This window comes from Tachyglossus aculeatus, chromosome 1 (genome assembly GCF_015852505.1).
Source record: "Tachyglossus aculeatus isolate mTacAcu1 chromosome 1, mTacAcu1.pri, whole genome shotgun sequence".
NCBI lineage: Eukaryota > Metazoa > Chordata > Mammalia > Monotremata > Tachyglossidae > Tachyglossus > Tachyglossus aculeatus.
The window spans coordinates 93,147,776-93,165,193 of NC_052066.1; the positions used below are offsets into that span (position 1 = coordinate 93,147,776).

At 41.1% G+C, this 17,418-nt stretch overlaps 1 protein-coding gene across 17 annotated transcripts in view; it reads right to left on the reverse strand.

The window, feature by feature from the left end:
• Window positions 1-11,582: 11,582 nt before the first annotated feature.
• Window positions 11,583-17,418, reverse strand: part of MBNL1 (muscleblind like splicing regulator 1) — a 305,447-nt gene continuing 299,611 nt past the window's right edge. For all 17 annotated transcript variants that reach the window (XM_038758800.1, XM_038758858.1, XM_038759517.1 and 14 more), the window contains one exon: window positions 11,583-14,999. The gene's annotated coding sequence lies outside the window, so the exon portion shown is untranslated. The remainder of the gene's footprint in view (window positions 15,000-17,418) is intronic.

A 17,418-nucleotide genomic window follows, 5' to 3' on the forward strand; every position in this document is an offset into this window, starting at 1 on the left:
TCGAAGGCAGCTGAGGGGTCGAGGAGGATTAATATAGAGTAGGAGCCATTGGATTTGGCAAGCAGGAGGTCATTGGTGACCTTTGAGAGGGCAGTTTCCATGGAACGTAGGGGACGGAAGCCAGACTGGAGGGGGTTGAGGAGAGAGTTGGTATTGAGGAATTCGAGTCAGCGCGTGTAGACAGCTCGTTCAAGGAGTTTGGAGAGGAATGGTAGGAGGGATATGGGGCAATAACTAGAAGATGAGGTGGGGTCAAGAGCGGGTTTTTTTAGGATGGGAGAGACATGGGCATGTTTGCAGGCAGAGTTTGGGTGGCAATATGTGACTTTCCTTATATGTAAAATGGTGACTGAATACCTGTTCTCCCTCCCCCTTGGATTGTGTGGGACAGGTACAGTGCCTAATCTAATTATCCCATAACTACCCCTGTTCTTAGCACAGGGTTTAGTACACAGTAGGCACTTAAGGAACATAGCTATTGTTATCATCAGCATCATCATCGTTATTCTCTAGACGTCCAGACAGTCATAGGTAAGGAGACTGTTTAAACCATTGTAAATTGTATGAATAATTGTATAAACTGTATACTCCTCAAGGAATATAATGTTCTCCCATGAGGTGAGCCATACCTCTTACTGTCAGTGCATTTTTGGGGAAAAATAAAAGGTCTTCAATTTTAGAAGGATTTTTAAAAAATCATGCTGCAATGTATCTTAAAAAACAAAACAATGGGGACGAACTTCCCAGAGGTGTTGTGGGCTTTATAATATCCTCCCTTGTCTACGGCAGTCTGCCGCTATGAAATTATCATCTGGCATTTCTTTAAATGTTTCCCTGGTAGTTGAAAACACCCAGACAGCCAAATGTAACCTCTTGAATATTTCATAGTATGAGAAATTCCACTTTAAAATGATGTACAATTGCTCAATGACTAGATAAACCAATCAGTTGTTCTCAACTGCCTTCCAACTGTATTATGAGACAATTCATAATTTTTTTTCTCACTAGGATGATTTTCTGCATTTTGCTGAAATGTATGTCTGAGAAACTTGGCAGTCCACACGAAAATCGGTCCAAGGAGACTATCCGAGAGCTATCGACCAAGTGGGATAGCATGAATCATGTAAGAATAGACACAGAGAGATTTTAACAATTCAGCGCTTTACTTACAAATCAACACTCCCTTAAAACACTTATGTTATATTGCCGCAGTCAGGAATCAGTCTCTCAAGAGTTCAGCACAGACTTGCCAATTCTTCCCCAGACAATGATGTGGGTAATCACACGATCACATAGCAGAACAGAGCTAAGGGCTCTTTAATTCAAAATCCAAATAATCTCTCCAGTTGATGTAAAGCTAATCCAACGATAACATTCAAGCTGATTTCCTGAGGCAGTTATTTTACAGCCTGAACGACTATAAAATTTAGATTCTGCAGATCTTCCCGGAGGCTCAGGTAAAAGGTCCAACGTTTCATGGCCAGACAGAGGTAGCGAGCACAGCTAGGAGAGAAAGAACACCGCTAGTCTTCCTTCTTCCCAACAGGGACTGTCGGGGACAACAAGCCTTAGAGATAATGTGTTCCTCTCCCCAAAACGGGGATTTGCCTCTTCCTAGCTGGGTAGGCAGGTTCAAAAATCAAAACTTTGAGTGCTTAGAAAGGCTGTTTAATATTTTATGCCCTCAAACCTCAGTGGGGTAGGGCATAGAAGGCTTTTGTCAGCTCTGGTATGCATCGCTTGTATTATTTCATGCAATTTTAATGACTTTTGCATAAAATCCCAGGGATTAAAAAGTAGAGGGAGAAGTGGCTTTTTTTGGTACTGTATATGGTGCTTAGAAGCATAGACTTTAAAGGTTGGTCTTTGGCAAGGAGACGTTGGAAACTTTATTTCATTGAACATATATTGTCAAAGACTATATATCAATATGTATATATATATAGTCTGCACAGTGTCTTGCAGTTAGCAGGAAGCCAAACCGAGCTTTTCATCTGTTTGCTACCTCATTGTCTGTGTGTGTGTGTGTGTGTGTGTGTCTGTGTCTTTTGTCTTCAAAGATGTAAGCTCACCAAAAGCAGAGATCCTGTCTTCTAATTATTTTGCATGCTGCCAAGTGCTTAGTACAAAGATCTGCACACAGTCAGTTTCATTTATGGAGGGAGCATTTACTGGTCCTTAATGTTTAGGAGAGATCCTACCTATGCCCATGACTAAGGCTAAAAAGAAAGCTGTACGTTCCCACATTACACTCTCTACTGTACTGTTTTGAACATGAAGATCCTGTTGCATTAACGTGTTTAGGGCCTGTCTTTTTGGACCTTGCTTCCAGATGACCTGTGTAAAGCTTTTGCTCAAGAAGAGACTAATCCTCTTCCAGTTGCTGCAGGACAGGTTGTCCTAGCAGCAGCCTACAGTTCCGATGCAGTGGTGGTTATATCACAGTGATGAGAACTGTGCTTCGTGATGTCTCCAAATAGCTTATTATTATTATTAGCAATAATAATAATGATGATGATGATGAATATTGTGGTATTTGCTAAGCACTTACTATGTGCCAGGCATTGTTCTAAACGCTGGGGTGTATACAAGCAACTCAGGTTGGACACAGTTCCTGTCCCACGTGGGGCTCACAGTCTCAATCCCCATTTTACAGGTGAGGGAACTGAGGCCCAGAGAAGTGAAGCCCGAAGTCACATAGCTGATATATGCAGGAGCCGAGATTACAACATACAACCTCCGACTCCCAAGCCCGGGCTCTTTCCACTGAGACAAGCTGCTGCTTTTATTCTGCCTCCCAGTTTTTTTGTGCCTTTTTCACTCCAAATATACAACAGCCCACCTGACCAGCAAACTGGGATGCTTTAACGCTGAACTGACTCCTTACCAGACCTTATTTTGATTTATTTTTTAATAGTATTTGTTAAGCTCTTGCTGTAAGCCAGGCTCTGTACTAAGGGCTGGGGTAGATAGAAGCTAACCAGATTTGACACAGTCCATGTCCCACATGGTTCTCACAAATCTTAATCCCCATTTTATAGATGAAGTAACCAAGGCACAGAGAAGTTAAATGACTTGCCCACGGTCACACAGCAGACAAGTGGCAGAGCTGGGATTATTTATTCATTCATTCATTCAATTGTATTTATTCATTCATTCAATCATATTTATTGAGCACTTACTGTGTGCAGAGCACTGTACTAAGCGCTTGGGAAGTACAAGTTGGCAACATATAGAGGCGGTCCCTACACAACAGTGGGCTCACAGTCTAGAAGGGGGAGACAGACAACAAAACAATAAATATTAACAAAATAAAATAGAATAAATATGTACAAGTAAAATAAATAGAGTAATAAATACATACAAACATATATACATATATACAGGTGTTGTGGGGAGGGGAAGGAGGTAAGGTGGGGGGGATGGGGAAGGAGGAGGGGGAGAGGAAGGAGGGGGCTCAGTCTGGGAGCCCTTATTCCCTTACTTTACTTTCTTTTAAGTAAAAGTAAAGCCCTTACTTTATTGAGCGCTTACTGTGTGCAGAGCACCGTACTAAGCGCTTGGGAAGTACAAGTCGGCAACATATAGAGATGGTACCTACCCAACAATGGGCTCACAGTCTAGAATGGGGAAACAGACAACAAAACAAAACATGCAGACAGGTGTCAAAATCATCAGAACAAATATAATTAAAGCTATATGCACATCATTAACAAAATAAATAGAATAGCAAATATGTACAAGTAAAATAGAGTAATACATCTGTACAAATATATACAAGTGCTGTGGGGAGGGGAAGGAGGTAGGGCAGGGGGATGGGGAGGAGGAGAGGAAAAAGGGGGCTCAGTCTTGGAAGTCCTCCTGGAGGAGGTGAGCTCTCAATAGGGCTTTGAAGGGAGGAAGAGAGCTAGCTTGGCGGATGGGCAGAGGGAGGGCATTCCAGGCCCAGGGGATGACGTGGGCCGGGGGTCGACAGCGGGACAGGCGAGAACGAGGCACAGTGAGGAGATTAGCAGCAGAGGAGCAGAGGGTGAGGGCTGGGCTATAGAAGGAGAGAAGGGAGGTGAGGTAGGAGGGGGCAAGGTGATGGAGAGCCTTGAAGCCAAGAGTGAGGAGTTTTTGCTTAATGCGTAGGTTGACCGGCAACCACTGGAGATATTTGAGGAGGGGAGTAACATGCCCAGAGCATTTCTGTACAAAGGTAATCCAGGCAGCAGAGTGAAGTATAGACTGAAGTGGGGAGAAGCAGGAGAATGGGAGATCAGAGAGGAGGCTGATGCAGTAATCCAGTCAGGATAGGATGAGAGGTTGAACCAGCAAGGTAGTAGTTTGGATGGAGAGGAAAGGGTGGATCTTGGTGATGTTGTGGAGGTGAGACTGGCAGGTTTTGGTGATGGATTGGATGTGTGGGGTGAACAAGACAGCAGAGTCGAGGATGACACCAAGGTTGCGGGCTTGTGAGACGGGAAGGATGCTAGTGCCGTCTACAGTGATGGGAAAGTCAGGGAGAGGGCAGGGTTTGGGAGGGAAGGTACGGAGTACAGTCTTGGACATATTGAGTTTTAGATGGTGGGCAGACATCCAGATGGAGATGTCCTGAAGGCAGAAGGAGATACGACCCTGGAGGGAGGGAGAAAGAGCAGGGGCAGAGATGTAGATTTGGGTGTCATCAGCTTAGAGATGATAGTTGAAGCCGTGGCAGCGAATGAGTTCACTAAGGGAGTGAGTGTAGATAGAGAACAGAAGGGGACCAAGAACTGACCCTTGAGGAGCCCCTACAGTAAGGGGATGGGAGGGGGAGGAGGAGCCCGCAAAGGAGACTGAGAATGAGTGGCTGGAGAGGTATGAGTAGAATCAGGAGAGGACGGAGTCTGTGACGCCAAGGTTGAATAGCAGGTTGAGGAGAAGAGGGTGATCCACAGTGTCAAAGGCAGCCAAGTCCCCTGACTCCCAGACTCATACTCCTGCCACTCGGCACACTGCTTCCCTCAAAGATTATCTTGGCCTGCCACCTGATGGTTAGTACAGTTTCTAGATGATACTGGTCAAACTGCTCACTGCCTATGCTTTTGGGAGTGGGGTCTAGATCTCAGTGATATATGAGTGGATACCACAACAGCTTTGAGATTCTCTAACTGCGTAAGGCGCTTTCTGTCCTACTATCAACGTACTGTGTCTTGTGGACTACTGAAAGACATGCTGTTTGTTTGCTTTTTTGACTCTGTTTATCCTTGCATCTTTAATACTTAGTACCAGGCTTTCGACATTCCATCATCCTTTCACCAACTCAGACATACTGTTTTTTTTTTAAATAGTATTTAAGTGCTTACTACCTTCCAGGCCCTGTGCTAAGCAATGGGTTAAATACAAGTTAATGAAATTGGACACAGTCCATATCCCATGTGGGGTGCAAAGTCTTAATCCCCACTTTAGAGATGAGGTAAGTGAGACACAGAGAGGGTCACACAGCTGACAAGTGGTGGAGTGGGAAATTAGAATCCAGGTCCTTCTGATTCCCAGGCACATGTTCTATCCACTAGGCATGCTGCTTGGGTTCTATCCTTGATTCTTCTAATTTGTGTTCAACCTTTTTTGAGTTGCCTTAATTTCTCTAGCCTTACTAGCAAAACAACTGATCCATTTTAGAGAATATGGTTATGAGTTTAGCCAGAATGAATAAAGCATACTAAGGGAGAAAAGGTGTTTGCTATTGGTGAATTCATTTGCTTATAAATGTAGAGATGTTTTGATGTGAACTATTATTAACAATTATAAGGCCATAAAATAGGTATCAGGATAATTTTCAGATGACATCCTGTATGGTTGTCCCTTCTACACCAGGAAAAATGGAGCTATATATGACTGAATTATATGTAGCATTTGACAGGGGCTGGGTATTCACATGCCTTTGTACATCAGTTTCATATATTTGCTGATGCTTTTTCTGCTAATATTGGAGGAAATATTCCCCTTACTTTCAACTGCTCTACTATGCATTTCCTGGGTCAGACTTCAGGGTCCATACAACCCAGGATCCTGGACACAAAGAGAGAACAAAAGGACGGTTGGGAGACAAGTGGACTGCTTATACTTTTAGAACTCTTGCCAGATAGGGATTTTGGGAAGTTCCACCCACGCTAACTTTCCCCTGTAGTTACCTATAATTCATTCATTCAATCAATCATATTTATTGAGCGCTTACTGTGTGCAGAGCACTATACTAAGCACCTGGAAAGTACAATTCAGCAATAAAGAGTCAATCCCTGCCCACACCGGGCTTACAGTCTAGAAGCCAGGAGATAGCCATCAAAACATGTAAACAGGTATCAATATAAATATATAGAATTATAGATATATACTATTTTTGATCTGTTCCAGGTTGTTCACAGTAAGTAAGGGTTGGCTTATACAATACCTGATGGCCAACAACTCACTTTTTGTTTGTTTTCAAGCTTCAATGTTTCCCCTTCCACCCCTCTTTTCCCTCCAAATTCTAACAGGTGGTGATTTTTATAGCTTAAAAGCCCCTTGGATGCCAGGAACCCTGTTTAATTTGCAAATGGGTATTTTCCCAGTGCTTAGCACAGTGCTTTGCAAATAGTCCATTAGTAATAATGATAATAATGATGGTATTTGTTAAGCACTTACTATATGCCAAGCACTGTTCTAAACACTGGGATAGATACAAGGTTATCAAGTTGTCCCCCCCAATCTTAATCCCCATTTTACAGATGAGGGAACTGAAGCACAGAGAAGTAAAGTGACTAGCCCATTGTCACACAGCTGACAAGTGGCAGAGTCGGGATTAGAACCACGACCTCTGACTCCCAAGCCTGGGCTCTTTCCACTAAGCCACGCTGCTCTGTTGGCCTGGCTGTGCTGTCCCCCTTTTCTTCCCCCCAACCCAGACTGAATGGGCAGGAAGACGGGTCTCCCAGTCAGAGCCTGGAGCGGCACAGCATGGAGTATCATCTCGGTCATCCCCACAAGACCCTGTGGAAACGGCGGAGTCATGACCCCAGTGGGACAGTTATTGTCAGGTTTTTGCTTCTTATGTTTGGACCGTAAATGGTATCTGGGAAGACCCCTGCATAACACATCCAAGGTAGCATCATCCTCCTCTTACTCCCCTAACAGTTGGTGAGTGCTGGAAGGAATCTGGAGCCCGGTGACTGCCTTAACGACTGGCCTAAAGTTAGGCACCTCTCCACAATGGAGATGGGACCAGCGGTTTATCCTGAGGCTACGAAGCCAAAGGAAATGAACCTCAGTTTCATCTGTGTCCTCTCTAGTCAACCGGCTCCCGTGGAGAATGAGCAGGGTGAGCATGATCGATATGGCTAAAATGAGCTTTGCGTTAATAAGAAGAGTTAATTGGAACTACTGCAGTTATTTTTATTGCAATAATTTTAGGCAACTTCATAGTCCTGCTAAGACATTCAAAATATGCTCTACACTCAGTTCTTCGTTTCTGCGTGAGATTTAAAGGAATGGAATGAGCCTTTACTTTGTGTTTCTATAAAAAGGTGTATGAGAATGGAGAGGTATTTTCCTTTCTCCTCAACTCTATAACATTGTTTATGTGCTTGCTTGAAACAGCATCAAAGAAAAGGGCTCACATGGATGGAGGCCTTCCAGGACATGAATGAAGGTTTGTTTTTTTTTTCCCAGTCCTGGTGCTGCACTTGATTTTAATGTTATCAATTCTCCCTATAGTACTCGAAGGAGGTGTATATGAGACATTTGTTTAATAGGACTTAAGAACATTACCCCTTCTGCCCAAGATTAAAGACCTGCCAATGGAAGCTCTCTGCCTATGGAGTCTGAGTTCTTCTATTTGACCTCCAGGAAGGACCCACCTTCAGGAGCTGAGGAGATGAGAAGATCCTTTTCTTTGCTCTTCCCTCTCCCCTGCTAGTACTCTCTTTTCATCTAGAGGCAAGGTGGCATAGTAGAAAGATTATAGAATTGATGGTAAGGAGGCTCAGGTTTTAATCCCAGCTCTGAAACTATCCTGCTCATTGATCTTGGGCAGATCATCTACATCTCCATAACTCAGTGTCCTCATCTGTAAAATGGGGATACTACCTGACTTTCCCAACCTCACAGGGATGTTACAAGGACAAATAATAATTTATGTGAAAGGGCTTTGGAGGAAAAGCTGGTCTATAAATTCAAGGTGGTATTCTTTTGTGTGCTTTGGTAGGGTTCTCTCTTTCATTAAAAAAAGCTCCTAAAATTGTAAGTGGAGAAAGTTACCTATCATCATTAATGGTATTTATTGAGCCCTTAATGTGTGCAGAGCACTGCATTAAGTGCTTGGTTGAGTATAATACAACAGAGTTGGTAGACATGTTCACTGCCCACAACAAGCTCACAGTCCAGCTAGTTCTTTCCCCAAAAAGAGAGTAGACAGGATTGTTTTTATTGGCCAGGGTGGTCTCTGTGATGAACTTTCATGACAGTATTGCAAGTGTTTTTCCTTTCTCCAGGATTGGCGTTAGAAGTTAAAATAGAATTGTCTCCTGGAAACAATTAAATCACATTGACCTTAGGAGGAATCTTGGCATGGAGTGGAAAAGGATTTTGCACATTGTAGTAAAGCAAGTGGTTAGGTGGCATCCTTTATGGAGCTGTGGGACACTGTTCTTGAGGCAATAGACTTTGTTCACTTGAAGGAAAAAGAAAACCAGCATATATAATCTCTGAAGTCCCTGCTCTTTCTCATTCCTTCACCCTTGGCATATCTGTGGTGTGTTAGACTTGTTAACCCATGTAAAGGATCTGTAGAAATCAGGTCTCCCAAGGTCCCTTTTCTGAGAGTCAAGTAGTTCATGGTGTTGGCCTGCTGCCTGGATAAGCACCACAGCCTGGTGGGTCTACCCTTTTGTGACTGTCTCCTCAGCCCTAAACTGGCAGGTCTCCATCTGTCCACAAATCCCTGGCTTAGCTGAAAGTGAGAGAGCTGGGTTTCAATGTAGGAAGTGGCTTCCAACATTAAATGATGTAAAGTAAAATAATTGTGGTATTTAAGTGCTTACTATATGTTAAGCCCTGTAATAAGCACTGGGGTAGATCAATCAGTTATATATTATTGGGCACTTACTGTGTGCAGAGCACTATACTAAGCACTTGGGAGAGTAGAGTATAATAGACTCATTTGACACATTCCCTCCCCACAAGGTGCTTACAGTATAGAGGAGATACAATATAATCACATAATAATAATAATAATAATAATAATAATAATAATAATAATGGCATTTATTAAGTGCTTACTATGTGCAAAGCACTGTTCTAAGCACTGGGGAGGTTACAAGGTGATCAGGTTGTCCCATGGGGTGCTCACAGTCTTCATCACCATTTTACAGATGAGGTAACTGAGGCCCACAGAAGTGAAGTGACTTGCCCAAAGTCACACAACTGACACGTGGCGTAGACGGGATTTGAACCAATGACCTCTGACTCCAAAGCTCAGGCTCTTTCCACTGAGCCACACTGCTTTTCCATAAGCATCCCATGGTGAAAATTCCTTTTCTTGTATTTTGGCTTCATTCTGTATCACATCCCACATGGGGCTCACTGAGGCACAGAGAAGTGAAGTCACTTGCCCACGGTCACACAGGAGACAAGTGGCAGAACCAGGATTAGAACCCAGGTCCCCTGACTCCAGGCCCATGCACTTTCCACTAAGTCACATGCCTTTGGTAGCATGTTAGTTACCTTGAGGTGTTTGGTGTAATCAATCAATTCTATTTTTTGAGTGCTTATTGTGTACAGAGTACTGTTCAATAAACACTTAGGAGAGTACAGTATTAACAGTGTGGTTAGGCATGTTCCCCATCAACAATGCGCTTACAGTCTAGAGGGGTATAGAGAATTTAATATAAATTGATAAATTATGGCTATGTACATAGATGCTTTGGGGTTGAGGGCGGGGTGAATAAAGGGTGCAAATTAAAGTGCAGAGGTGACAGAAGGGAGTGGGTTAAGAGGAAATGAGAGCATAGTCGGGGGAGGCCTCATGGAGGAGATGTGGTTTTAATAAGGCTTTGAAAATGGGGAGAGTGATCATCTGTCAGATACAAAGAGGGAAGGCGTTCCAGGCCAGAGGCAGGATGTGGGCAAGAGGTCAGTGTCAAGATAGATGAGATCAAGGTATAGTAAGCAGGTTAGTGTTAGAGGAGTGAAATGTATGGGCTGGGTTGTAGTATGAAATCCGGGAGGAAAGATAGGAGGGGTGAAGTGATTGAGTGCTTTAAAGCCTATGGTAAGGAGTTTGGGTGGGTGGGCAACCACTAGAGATTCTTGAAGAATGGGGAAACAGTGACTGAATGGTTCTGTAGAAATATGATCTGAGCAGCAGAGTGAAGCATGGACTGGAATTTGGAGAGACAGGAGGCAGGGAAGTTAGCGAGGAGACATACAGCAATCAAAGTGGGACTGGATAAGTGTGTGGATTAATGTGGTAGCAGTTTGGATGGAGGAGCAAGGAAAGATTTTAGTGAAGTTTGAACTGACAGGATTTGAGGACAGATTGAATATGTGGGTTGAATGAGAGAGAGGAGTTGAGGATAATGCCAAGGATATGGGCTTGTGAGATGGGGAGGATGTTAGTGCTATCTACAGGACAAATGAAACCACCATACAAGAAAAGGAATTTGCACCTTGGACAAATATACAGAACAACACCCATAATAGCAGAGCATCAAATGACTAGAATGAATAGCTTTGAAAGATGGCAGCATACTTTTTTCCTATTTGATCTAAAATATAATAATAATTATGGATTTTGTTAAGCGCTTACTACATGCCAAGTACTGTTCTAAGTGCTGGGGTAGATACAGGGTAATCAGGTTGTCCCAAGTGGCGCTTTCACTTTTAATCCCCATTTTACAGTTGAGGTAACTGAGCCACAGATAAGTTAAGTGACTTGCCCAAGGTCATACAGCAGAAAAGTGGCGGAGTTGGGAATAGAAAATATGAACTAGATCTTCATTAAAAAAAAAAAACAAACAAATCTAGCATGGGGGGTATTGCTTCATTTCACAGAGATCTCGATTAGCCAGAAACTAAGAGGGCAGGAAGCTTTAATCCTTCCCTGGCTAAATGATTCCTTCCATCACAGGGTTCATATGAGTATATGGTTCTTTCCTGGTGACTGAGACTTATACGAAGAGAAATGGGCCTGTCTAGAGTTCAATGGGATTGATTCTGTTCATTTTTTTCCATGAAACTAAAATGGGTGCATCTAAGCTAAAGGACCCACTAACTCCACCACTTTCCAGCCAATCAGAAAACTGGATTTTCCCTAAGCACCTGACACAGATTTGCCAGATTTTCAATGGGATATTTTTGCTAGGATACCTTGTGGAGAGAAAGAAATCAATTGATGATACTACAGGACCTAGCATCTGACTTGCTAAAGATGTCATCCACAATCGTGATACTCAGAACTGAATGAAGTTTTTCTAGACAACTAATTTGAATGAGGATAGACACCTGTGAATGCATAAAAAATATACACACAAAATAATTTAAGTTGTATCCTCAAATATAAGAATATAATTAAGAAAGAGAAGTTTTATTAGGGCAATTTCACTTTATTTTTCCATACAGCAAGGTCAACTAGAGCAGTAATAATAAAATAAGCATAAAAACAAATTGCAGCCCAGGACAGAATACATAATTGGAGCAACTACAAGCAGAAAGTAAGTCTGTGATTACATAATAGTAAAACCAAGCACATCTGTCCTTTCAGCAGATGAAAGTTTTAGGGTTGCAAATCAGAGCAACATTATCAAATCTGGTTACTGATTATACACCGATCAAACGACAGCCAAATCTCACTGCTTTATCCCCATTTGTCTTAGAACGTTAGGCTCTGTTTTGAATGTTTCAGAATCTTGAAACAGTGAAATTTGCACATTTTCTTTTCACCTGCTAAAAGAACAGGATCACTACAGCGATCAAAAACAATCACATAACAACTACAGCTACGGTGTGCTGTTTGGTTTGCCTGTTCATGAATTAACTTTGTGTGAAAGTCAATACTTGTTTTGAAGATTTGGTTTTGTGAACGATAAACCACTGAAATGGTCAGAAACTGGTTTGAATAGTATATATCCTTAATATAGGTCTCTCTCTTTTTTTCTGATAGTTTAAACATGCAGTAGTTTTGAATAATGTAAGGAATACTTGATCCATGATTTGACCCTTAGCGGTTGAAGTACCTGCTCGTTTGGGCAATGATCTTCAGGCCGATTTGGACCAGTTGAGCTTTTGTCAGTCATGAGATCTCGGAAGGATGGCATATCTTTCCAGCTGAAAAAAATCCTGGCAAACTACAAGCTGTCCACAAAAAAGCAAAGCCACTTTTTGGAAGGGGTATGGAGTGCTAACTCTGTGCCACTTTTGCAAGCAATTTTGCTCAGCCTGTCATTGTATTAGCCTTAACAAAACTCCTTGTAATTATAGACATTTTTATTCAAAATAAGATCTTACTATTATACAGGTTTCTCTCTTTTTTGACTATATACAGAAGTGCAAAAAGTCAACCTTCTCTCTAGACATCCCAACATGCTAAACTGCAGCATAATCCACCCTCAAGAGTTTGCACAACCACTAGAATTCTTGTTACGTAAACTTTGAGTATTTGGATTATCAACAAAAAGTCCCTTGATCTATTGATTATGCAGCTTATTTATAACAAGGCCTGATATTCAGGGATTTCAAAAAATATTTAAACAATATTTTAACATTTGTAATGGATACAGTAGAAAATAAATTTTATTCTAATATCTAGGAACTAGATTTTTCTTATAATAACTAATTACAAACAAAATAAATCATCAAAATATTACTCAATTGTCTGCCAGGATTGTTGCGATAGCAACAACTTAACTTCTTACTTAGCAATGATTATATAATTATAAGATATCCATATAAAAGATCTTTGTTCTTTTAATGAAAACTAGACAAGAACTAACGATGACTGACATTCTTACATTGTAATATTAAATCAGTAAAATATAAATCATTTAGTTAACAGTAATACGAATACTCATATGACACTACATGTAATTTAAAACTGAGTATGTTATGAAGGAAAAAACTACTTTTTAATTTTTTTGTATTTTGCAAAATACATCAGTAAAATCTAATAAAACAAAATTCTAAAAATTGAAATGGTATTCAACTTGTAATAGAAAATGAAAACAATCTAATAAATGTAAGAAATGAAAATCTATATTTTAACAAGAAAAATAAGTAATATTCTATAATGTAAGTAACTACAATAACATGTGAAGTCACCTATACTTTCTTAACACGATTGAAATTACATTGGTATGGGTTCCAACCCGTAATGTAATAATCTAAGGCTTTAATAGATGTACAGTACAATCAGTAAAATCAACACATCATTCTTATACTAGAAAGCATATCTCTCAAGCATAAAAACTTGCAGTAAACTTGGAAGTACAGAAAGTTCTATAACTAAACCTTCACCTCTTCCATTCCACACTAAACTACCAGTGACCTGGCTCCCACTTCAGCAACCACAGGCTTGCTGAACAGAGCAAAAATATCCTTTACTAGCTGCAACATCCGAACCACAAAAAGGAATTCCTTTGGATGAATCCATTCTTAAAAACTGAATGCACATCTATTTTTTTTTTATTTTGTAAAGGCTTTCTAAGGCTATAAGCAGTTAATCTGAACAAAACAAAACAAAACAAAAATCACATATAAAACTTCCCCAAGTACTGAACCCACCCAATTACTACTGAATTAACATTTCTGTTTTTCATATTTTGGTTTTTCATGCATCTGATGACAGTGCTGCTTCTTTGTTTTAGAGTCACTATTTTGAATGTGACTTAGATGAAGCATTTAAGCAAAAAGTGAAACCATTTCTGCAAAGCATTTATAGTCTTTTGACTTCTGACAGAGGCTATAAATAGAAGCAAAATAAGGTCTTCCAATATTTTTGTTTGCCGTGTCTCAGAAATGGCACCTCCCTTTTGAGTATCATGTTACACAGTATAATATGCATAAATATTACACTAAAATGCATTAAAATAATTATATATATATGTATATATATATAATCTCTATGTATCTCCAGTATGTGTAAGTTGTCTGTAATAAGAGTTTGTCTTGTGCTGTCTATGGTTATTTTAAGGTTAAATTGGCCATTTCTGAGACAGCTTTGGTTTAAAAAAAATGGTGCCCTTTGTTCAATTCTAGCAAATAAGCAAAAAAAAAAGTGGCTCTGAAAATAATAACACTGCAGAAATAATACTCTAATTTGATGTACAGTCTATGGCACTTCAAGAGAATCCTTACCAACATGGTATTTAAAGCTACGATTTGCTTTAAAATATACACAGTTGTGATTTTGCTTGGCACATTCATCTCTGTCCGATCCCTCCCTTACCAATTCTTACAATTTATTACATTAAAAATATTACTCTTAAACAAGAATGACTGCGCATGCACGCTTTTGTCTACAATGGCAATTTTAAATACAAGGTGCACCTTTGTTATTTGTAAACCTTGAAAGAAATAAACTTACTTTAAAAAATTATATCTTGGTCTACAGACGTACCAATACATAATAGAGTCATGGTTACACCATAGTCTGTCTTTTCAAGATGACATGAGTTTATCAGAATTTAACTATGGGTGCATATTCCAATGCATATTTCTGTGCTAGAAAAGAAAGACGATGTTGTACTTTTGGACAATAAGGTCACCTCAGCACAAATATCAATTAAATGTACAAAGTATATAGGCAACAGTGTGCAGTGGATATCCAAGTTGTCTGTTCATCTTGTTAACATGCAATATGTGGATGCTGCTGAGGGATTTATTGTGTGTGTGTGTGTGAGTGTGTGTGGGGAGGGGTGTGGTTTGCTTGACGATATATACAATATGGCTAATGACCTTGTCCTTTACTCTAACCAAGCACACTGTCCTTTTCTCTTTAGTATGATCTAGAAAAAGAAAAAAAAGAGAATCTCAATCAATGATAGGTTATAATACAAAAGACACAAAACCCATAATGAAAATTTAATCATAGAAGACAACCAGCAAAATCCACACAACTTAAAAATGTGGAGTAAAATCTCTCCTCAAGTGGAGTTTGATTTAATCAACTTTTAATCAAACTGGTTGACTGATCAACCAATAAACTGCATTGAGCGTTTACTTTGCATAGAGCACTGTATTAAGCATCTGGGAGAGTACAATACAACAGAGTTGGTAGAAATTGTTCCCCGCCTGCAAGTTTAGAGTCTCGAGGGGGAGACAAACAACAGAGACGGAGTGTGGTACACGGGAAAAAGCATGGGCCTGGGTGTCAGAGGACCTGGGTTCTAATCTCTGCTCCAGCACTCATCTACTATGTTACCTTTGGCACGTCATATGGCTTCTCAGTGCCACAGTTTCCTCAGCTGTAAAATGGGGATTTAATACCTCCCTCCTACTTGGACTGTGAGCCCCATGTGGTCCATGTGTATCTTGTATTATGCCAGCGCTTAGAACAGTGTTTGGCACATAGTAAGCACCTAACATCACCAGTATTATAACTTACAGAGATCAATCAATCATATTTGCATGGACATAAATGCTGTGGTCCTGAAGATGTGGTAAATAAAGGGTACAAATCCAAACTGCAAGAGCGACGCAAAAGGGAGAAGGAGTAGAGGAAATGAGGGCTTACTTAATTAGAAAAGGCTACTTTGAGGAGGTTTGCTATTAATAAGGCATTGGATAATGATAATTAATGATAGTAATAATTATGATATTTGTTTAACCCTTACTATATGCCAGGCACAGTATTAAGCACTGGGGTGGATACAAGCAAATCGGGTTGGACACAGTCCCTGTCCCACATAGGGCTCACGGTCTCAATCCCCATTTTACAGATGAGGTAACTGAGGTAAGGAGAAGTGAAGTGACTTGCCCAAGGTCACACAGCAGACAAGAGATGGAGCAGGGATTAGAACCCATGACCTTCTGGGCCTGTGCTCTATCAACTACGTATGGGGAGCGTTATCAGCTGATGGCTATGCAGGGAAAGGAAGTGAAGCACCAGTGCACAGTCTAAGTCTTCAACCAATGGTTTCACAGAGACTAGACTAGTTAGCTCAATCATTTGCCATGCACCTGCACTAAATTTGGAGGGCCATATCCCTGCAATGTTAACAGCGTTAATAATGATATTTATGATATTTGTTAAGCACTTACTATATGTCAAGCACTATACAAAATGCTGGGGAAGATACAAGGTACCGTTATTTTTCAGCTCCTAGAGGCTGACCTAAGGAAGCTTACAAATTCATGGAAATAGATCTCCATTTTGGACACTGAGACAGATTCTGGGAGGAAGCCCAAGCCAAGCTCCAGGGCATTCATCTAGTCCTGGGACCCAGGGGTGCCCCTGCCCACTCAGTGCCACCAGGGGCCTGCAGCAGGGGACTGGAGAAAGGCTATGAGACCCCCGTGTGATTCTGGGTGGGTGACAGTTCTCATTTCCTGCACCTCAGTACGGTTCGAGGAGTCGTGTTTACTCTCCAATGGCTTTTTCTCCATGCTTTCAAACATGGTCGTGTCTTACCTAGCCTAAGAAAACCTTCCCTTGATTCCACAGCTCCCTCCAGTTATCACTTCATCTCCCTCTTCCCATTCTTCTCCAAACGTCTTAAATGTGTTGTCTTCACCACTGTCTCCAGTTCATTTCCTTCAATGCTCTCCCTGACCCCCTTTATTCCACAGAAACTGCCCTCTCAAAAGTCACCAATGATCTCCTTCTTGCCAAATCCAACAGGTTCTACTCTATCCAAATCCTCCTCAAACCCTCAGCAGCCTTCGACACTGTCAACCACCGCCTTCTCCTGGAAACATTACATTACAAGGCTCAGATCTGGGTCCCCTTCTATTCTCCATCTACACCCATTCCCTTAGAGAACGCAAACTGTAAGCTCCTTGTAGGCAGGGAATGTATCTGCTTATTGTTATATTGTACTCTCCAAAGTTCTAAGTGCTGGGGTAGATACAAGATACTCAGGGTGTCCCACATGGGGCTCACGGTCTCAATCCCCATTTTACAGATGAGGTAAACTGAGGCACAGAGAAGTTAAGTGACTCGCCCAAAGTCACACAGCTGATAAGTAGCAAAGCTGGGATTAGAACCCATGACCTCTGACTCACAAGCTCGTACTCTTGCCACTAAGTCATGCTACTTCTCTTAGGCGCTATTTGTTAAGCATTTACTATGTGCTAAGCACTGGGGTGGATACAAGGTAATCAAGTTGGACACAGTCCCTGCCCCACATGAAGTGCACAGTCTTACACTCATTCATTCAATTCATTCAATCATAGTTATTGAGTGCTTACTCTGTGCAGAGCACT